This window comes from Apostichopus japonicus, chromosome 17, assembly GCF_037975245.1.
Source record: "Apostichopus japonicus isolate 1M-3 chromosome 17, ASM3797524v1, whole genome shotgun sequence".
NCBI lineage: Eukaryota > Metazoa > Echinodermata > Holothuroidea > Aspidochirotida > Stichopodidae > Apostichopus > Apostichopus japonicus.
In genome coordinates this window covers 23753966-23760081 of record NC_092577.1, presented here as the reverse complement: position 1 = coordinate 23760081, position 6116 = coordinate 23753966, and the positions used below count along the sequence as shown (strand labels likewise).

At 40.5% G+C, this 6116-nt stretch overlaps 1 long non-coding RNA gene across 1 annotated transcript; it reads left to right on the top strand.

Annotated features, from left to right (window-relative positions):
- The first annotated feature begins 4393 nt into the window (after nt 1-4393).
- On the top strand, nt 4394-5113 carry LOC139984909 (uncharacterized). The gene is made up of 2 exons (XR_011799228.1): nt 4394-4463; nt 4659-5113. It is a non-coding gene; the product is annotated as an uncharacterized lncRNA (long non-coding RNA).
- The last annotated feature ends 1003 nt before the right edge of the window (nt 5114-6116 follow it).

Below are 6116 nucleotides of genomic sequence, written 5' to 3'. Positions count from 1 at the left end.
ATCCTGTTATAGCCATCAATGCCACCATGAATGACAAACCGCCACCTTGAAAAAAAATTGTATAGTATGAAATGTAAATTTCAAATAAATATCATTTCAGGTCACCATGTAGTAATTAACCATTAGGTATCTGTAAGTACTACTCCGTATTGAGTAAAATGATTACACAAATAATAATGAAGCGAACATCACTTGGGAGTAATCAATGGACATTTGAGGTCACACAAGGTTGACATGCATAAACCTATATATTAATGGGTACATTTATATTGGCATGCTAAACCAAACATTCAATTCTACTGCATCCAAGGCTCGAAATAAGCACGAGCCATGGGCCATTTAGCCCCTGGTCAGCCTCAAGGTGACCCCTGGTTCTACTAGAATGGTTGAGAGAAAGTAGCTCCTGGTCATTCCAAACCAAATTTAACAGAAAGCCAGCAATTTGGGCCAATGTCACATACCCAAGCCAAATCTGCAATAATTTAGCAATATTTATTATAGTTATGCATAGGCTATAACATATTTGGAATTAAATTTGAATTTCATCCATTGTATACAGAGCCCAATTGACCATACTCTTTGTATTAACTTGCCCCTAATTAATCAAAAGTGGCCCTTGGTTCATCACGAATGTCTATGAACCAGGCGGCCCCTGCATCACCGGTATGCAGTGTTGGACTTAATTGGTATCATATAGCAAAATGCTCCACCATTTTTAACATTTGCCAATCAATTTACCTTCTACATAGCATTCAAATACTATACAAATGCACACAATATTAACTGGTTACAAAACTTAACTTTACTACACAATATGACTTTACTAAATTCAATGCTGCTGCTGTTTTTGGGGGGGGGGGGGCGGGGAGGGGGGATATTATTAGTCATAGTGACATGACATAATGTAGAGTATAATGCATGTGATCATATACTCTTAGTGTTTGTCCCCAGAATGCATTAAATAATTGTTAATATTCACTCTATCCAATACTGTGCATGTATATATTAGTCTTTCCAAAGGTAATAAATTTAGGACTCAGGTAATAAGACACATTACCCCTCGGGAACCCTAATTTTATTTCCACTATGATCTGTGTAACACTAAATGCACTGTATCACATACTGGTAATGCACATTCTGTACCAGCAAAAATTGATGTATTGAAAGATACTTGTCATTGAAACTGATAATTCAACAGTTTGTTTGTAATTGGGTACATTATGTATATAATTTTTCATGGTTTCTTTTCAAATTTACTGCAAATTTGATGAGTGATAGACCTGCACATGATGATTTTGAGGGTTCAGGTAATAAATTAAGAACCAGGTGGCATTCAGTCGGGCGGGTAACCCCGTGTAAACACTAGACCATAGTGACCACAAAGTTTCTTCTGCCCCTCCTGCAGGACATATTTTTACTCTAATCACATGTTAGGTTAATATCATTGCATTCCATGTGAATGTATAAAACTTGATCCTATTGTTTGCACCGGGTAGAAAATTTGTACCGGGATACCCGGACCCTGCTACCTGTCGGGTACCCGGGTACCCAATTTTTTGGGCACCGGGCACTATTTTAATATTCCGGGCAGTAATTACCAATGTCGGGCAGTGCCGGGCGTGTTTTCTTCCAGGCCTGGTACTTCTGTTTAGTGGCCGGCACGTCCGGATATACTGCCAGATACCGCTCGGCGCACCGGATACATTACCCGGTACCGCTCAGACGTGAAAAATGCCACAATTTGAAATTTTTAAAGGTGGAAATCGGCTAATAAAATAGGATCCGGTAGTGATGTGACTGTCGGGTACTCGGTGCAAACACTAGTATATACCTTATCAATTTCTGGTTGCCGTCTATATGCCAAACAGAATTTGGCCCTTCCACATGGTAACTGCCTTCTGTGCAATGTTGTTGCCTTTCTCCTTTCAACTCCTGTAAGAAAAGGAATGATTTTACTGACACAAGTTAGTTTACAGTTATGTTAAAACATTTTTTAGGTCACATGCAAACATAGACAACAAATGTACATCAATAAAACTCTGCCACATTTATACTATTTATCATATTACTAAATTTATTTCTTGTGGTGAAACTTTCCGAAGACTAAATAAGTAAAATAATGATCAATTTACTTCATTTGGATATTATGGGGTCATTTGAAAATAAGAATTTACAACATTTCATTGTTCCTTGGCTGTTAAACTTGGCTCTGATTCTGGACACAGTGAGTGTACAGGTGTTGAGAAGGTACGGTATTATATAATGATGTCTATGCTATTATCGCGAATGGTTCACTCTCAATATATAGAAGTTGAGATTCATCCAAACCTCCCTCTTCTCCGTGTTTGACCTCTGTTGACATGGTTGAGCAAGTCTGATTATATGGTTTTCAGTGTTTGACCTCTATTGGATGCAAATGACCTTTGACCAAAATTGTCAATAGAATTCTCGTGCTGACTAAATTCAAAGCTATACATACCACGTTGGAGAGTAATCCCATTCAACTTCAGACTGATACATGCACACACACACCACTTGTGTGGATCAAGTCAACAAATATTATTATTCTCACCCTGTGGGTCAACCCTGCGAAGAGACTGTCGCAACTTCTGCCGCTGAAATTCCTTTGGAAGCCAGCAGTCCATGAACCATCTTTTCCCCATAGTTTGGGTTTCTTGTCAAGGCTGCAGTCACCATTTCATGGAGTTGTGGATCTATAAGCAGAAAAACCAGAGATTTGCTGATTAAGGTATCATTGAACAAGTTTCATGCACTGTATTTAGAATCAAATGAGAAAATAAACTAAGCACTGTCAGTTATGAATGTTTTTCATATTAGAATGACTTCAAAATAAATCACCTAATAATCATAACAAGGTCAACAATATTGTCATATATATAGTGTTACATATATTGGTACAGGGGTACCCGGATTCCCATTGAATTTGAATGTAATGACCTTAAGCTTGAGTCACTCAAGGTACCAGGCTGTAGTAATGAGCCTAGGCCTAGTACTTTTTATTACTATTAGTAGTAAGTATATTACAATACAATACAGTCTGAGTTACTAGAGTTGAGCCGTGCATTATTATCTAGCTATATAGGCCTAGTACTATTATTATTTGTATTAAATATAAAAAGACTAGGCCCGTACCTGTAACTTCACCACAAATATCTTTTTTTCTCAAGTTGAAGGACTTTCGTAAGTTCTTGACTGATTTAACAGAGTCCCATCATTTCTGCTATTATTTTGTTGGTGTAACCGAGACCGACAAGATGGGCTAATCGATTTCTCTCTGACATTTTGCGTGTGTATTCTGGCTTCTGAGCATAAACGTACTTGATTGCGCAGTCACATTTATGTGCACGTACATACTGATCAATCCATATATGCGCGCTATATTACGTACTTTGACGTCATACCATACTGCTTTTGGTGAACAGCGCAGTCAGCATCAAAGTAGACAACGGCATCAAATGAGACAATGGCATCAAATGAGACAACGGCATCAAAGTAGACAACAACGTTAAAGGAGGCAACGGCATCAGAGGAGAGAACAACATTAAAGTAGACAACGGCATTAAAGGACGCAACGGCATCAAAGGATACAACATTAAAGTAGACAACGGCATCAAGGGAGACAACAACATTAAAGGAGACAACGTCATTAAGGGAGACAACAACATTGAAGTAGACAACGGCATAAAAGTAGACAACAACATCAAAGGAGACAACAACATCAAATGAGACAACATAAAAGTAAACAACAACATTAAATTAGACAATAGCATCGAAGGAGACAACATCAAATACATTGCCCTTTTGGCGTTCCATAGGAGACGAGTTCGCAAACGCCCTGTTACCGTAAAAACTGGTTTTGGTGATCTTCGATCGGCATAAAAGCACCGCTGAAGCTCTCCGTGGCATGTGTTTTTCAATGAATACGCTCATATAAAAGGGAGCTAACCCATGTGGTGACTTGAAAGTAAGCAAAGCGATCTTGAACCAAATACGTTGTTGCACGGGCAGCCAATGTATTTCTGTAAGGAAAAGTTTGTAAAAAAACTGGTCGTTGAAGCGTATACACGTACTTTTTCGGAGCTCTTTGCATTTCGTTAATTTTTGGGATGATTTTTTGTTATCCAACACCTTGTGATTCGTTTTCTTCTTTATTTCGAGTTATTTTCGTCTGTTCCTGTCATTCTGCATATTTTTTGTTCAATCTGTGCTGTTTTTTGTCTTGTGTCGGTGCTGTCCGTGGTTTAAGGTTTGTAGCGTCAGTGTATCCTATCGTTCAGTTTAGTCTATGTTGAGCCTAAGCTGCTAATCGTGAGTATCGTTTTTTCCGCGTTTTTCTGTGCCTTAGTGTATTCGTTACTATTGTCTGTTCCTGTCATTCTGCATGTTTATGTGTTCAATCTGTGCTGTTTTTCGTCTTCTTTCAGTGCTGTCCGTTGTTTTAGGTCTGTAACGTCAGTGTATTCTTTCGTTCAGTATATTGTCTCTCTTAAGCCTAAACTGCTAATCGTGATTTTCTGTGATCGCGGGTTTTCTGTGCCTCAGTGTATTCCTTATTTATTGTCTGTAACTTTCATTCTGCATGTTTTTGTGTTCAATCTGAGCTGTTTTTGTCGTTTCAGTTCTGTCCGTGGTTTAAGGTCTGTAGCGTCAGTGTATCCTATCGTTCAGTGTATAGTCTCTGTTTAGCCTAAGCTGCGCGTCGTGTGTTCGATTTTCTGTGTACGCTGTTTTTTTCTTTGACTTAGTATTTTCGTTATGGCTGTGCCTGATCGTTTAGTCTGCTGTGATGCGTGTAATATGTGGATTGAGTTTGAGATTTCTGGCTTGGAATGTGATTTTAAATCAGCGTCTAGTGAAGCTATTGTGTTTGTTTGCGATAAGTGTGTGAAACTTAAGGAATTAGAGGAGGTATTGAAAAGCTGTAGTTGTGTATGGACGGAAGTCGGGAATAGTAGGGCTGTGAGTAGTGCAGTTGCTGAAAGGGATTGTTGCGAGGTTGTTCCAACTTGTAATGGTTTTGACGTGTTACCTGTGGAGGAGTTGCGTGATGTTGATGATGGGAATGAAGTCTCCCAGGAGGGAAATAGTGAGTGGCTAGTAGTGGACGAAGTGCTTGGTGATTGTGATGTGATAGAAGAGGGTAGTGTGGTTGTAAACAGCGGTAAGTGGGGACAGGAGAGGTCGAAAGGAAGAATGGTATTGTGTGGCGATTCAATAGTACGGTATGTAGACCGAGAGTTCTGCAGGGCGGATAAAGCAAAAAGGGTCAGGGTATGTTTGCCAGGTGCTAAAATCCAGGATGTCTCTAAAAGGGTGAACAAAATCGTGTCAGATGAGGAGGTGGTTGTAGTCCAGGTAGGCACCAATAATGTTCAGAAGGAGTCGCAAAACATTATTCAGTCTGTGTGCTTTTTACGTGCTAAGAAACGGACACGGACCAAAGGTCAACAAAACCAAAAACAAACCCAGTCTGTAAAGCAACAACTGAAACCCATCAATCTCCCACTAACGCAGCGTTGAACGTGACGCGAAAAGGGCACGGACCCAAAGGCCAACAGAAGCAAAACAAATAAAACACTACAAACAGGCCCCAAAAAGCCAACCCCAAACCACAAAGAGAAAAATTAAACCAACCTATAATATGTAACGACCACACAGCCCCCACACCTACCAACTAACTCAAAATTTCATCCGGGGTACGCCGTCCCGATAGTAGACGACGGGCTTGCGCCAGCGTCTACAAAAGGCAGTGTCGGGAAGCCGTGCATGGTCCGCCTCCATGCGCAACCTGATGTCACTCTGCACGAGGGGGACAACATCCTCTGCCCTCCAGACGTCCCCGTCGAAAACTAGGCGGCATCTGCTGTTCCAGATGTGTCTCCTGATGACAGCGGCAAACAACAACAGCAGATCCCTAACCCAGGTTGGGCACACAGGGGGCAACAAACCATACAAAACAAAATCACTACTAATGGCCCACTGTGTGCAACCAATAACACCAATAACGAAGGCGTGAAACCAATCCCACACCAACCGGACAAAGGGACACTCCAGCAAAAGGTGTTGCATAGTCTCGATGGCTTTACAGCCCACAC